Consider the following 1,233-nt stretch of genomic DNA (forward strand, 5'->3'; position numbering starts at 1 on the left):
TCACTCTCACTCACTCACTCACTCTCACTCACTCACACACACACACACACACACACACACACACACACACTTGCATCACATTAATGTGTGAGTATGCTTGCCGTTTCCTTCGAAACTGTGTGTGGAATATCTTACTAACTAAAGGAAGTGAGCAATTTCTCTTGTATTTCCCCCTTCCTTTCTCCTTCTGTCACTCACTCACTCACTCACGCAGACTCACTAAACTAACAGAGACACTTTCACTGCGCCGCTGTATGCGTTTAAACACGTCTGGAGTTTCAGGAAGGCTTTAAGGCTGTTGTGACCTGTCAGCCTGAGCTCCATTGTTCGTGTGTGATGATACTCGTACGTCTCTGCGACACGTTTCACCATGCCAGAACTTTCCCACAATCCCCAAGGTCTCTGTGCTACGCAAACACACACACTCATGGTCATTCAGACTAGATTCCTCACCCACACACACGCACTGGATGCACGAGGAGCGTGACACGTTCAGGGGGAGGTCGGTGATGCAGGGAGCAGGTTTGAGGAGAGCTCTTAAGTCTGTCATTGGTGTCTCTATCTGTGTTCTTCTCCTCCTCAGTGCACATTCTCACACTGAGCTGCAGTTTCACAGTGTCTGCTGACTCAGGCTTTCTCTCTCACTCCCCCAATATTTCACCTCTCGGGTTTAGTGGAGTGTGTGAGAATGTGTCTTCAGTCTGCTTTGTGTCAGTGTTGTATATGTGTGTGTGTGTGTGTGTGTGTGCATATATAAATAAAGCATACTTATTTAATTATTCTAGGGAAAAATAAATTGGGAAATGCAAATATTTAAAGAGTATTGTTCAACAGAGAATCTATTATGCTACTGGTATTTCATTTTAGCTCTTTCATCCATATTTTATACAACTATACGAAATATACAATAAAAAAACAAACAAAGAATGAAATAAAACATCACTACTGTTTGTACCTGTAGGGGTTAATGGCTGAAGGATCATGTGACACTGAAGACTGGAGTAATGGCTGATAGAAATTCAGCTTTGCATCACAGAAATAAATTATATTTTAAAGCATATTAAAATAGAAACCATTATTTTATATTGTAATAACATTTTGCAAGATTACTATTTTTTTCTGTATTTTTGATCAAATAAATGCATCCTTGATGAGCAGAAGAGACTTCTTTAAAAAAAAACATTACAAGTCTTACTGATCCCAAACTTTTGAGCGATACTATATATAGATATA

At 39.8% G+C, this 1,233-nt stretch overlaps 1 protein-coding gene across 3 annotated transcripts in view; it reads left to right on the forward strand.

The window, feature by feature from the left end:
* Window positions 1-1,233, forward strand: part of LOC107692470 (SH2 domain-containing adapter protein F-like) — a 113,924-nt gene that overhangs the window by 21,000 nt on the left and 91,691 nt on the right. The gene's annotated exons all lie outside the window — the stretch shown is intronic.

Source organism: Sinocyclocheilus anshuiensis, unplaced genomic scaffold (genome assembly GCF_001515605.1).
Source record: "Sinocyclocheilus anshuiensis isolate Anshui unplaced genomic scaffold, SAMN03320099.WGS_v1.1 scaffold1082, whole genome shotgun sequence".
Taxonomy (NCBI): domain Eukaryota; kingdom Metazoa; phylum Chordata; class Actinopteri; order Cypriniformes; family Cyprinidae; genus Sinocyclocheilus; species Sinocyclocheilus anshuiensis.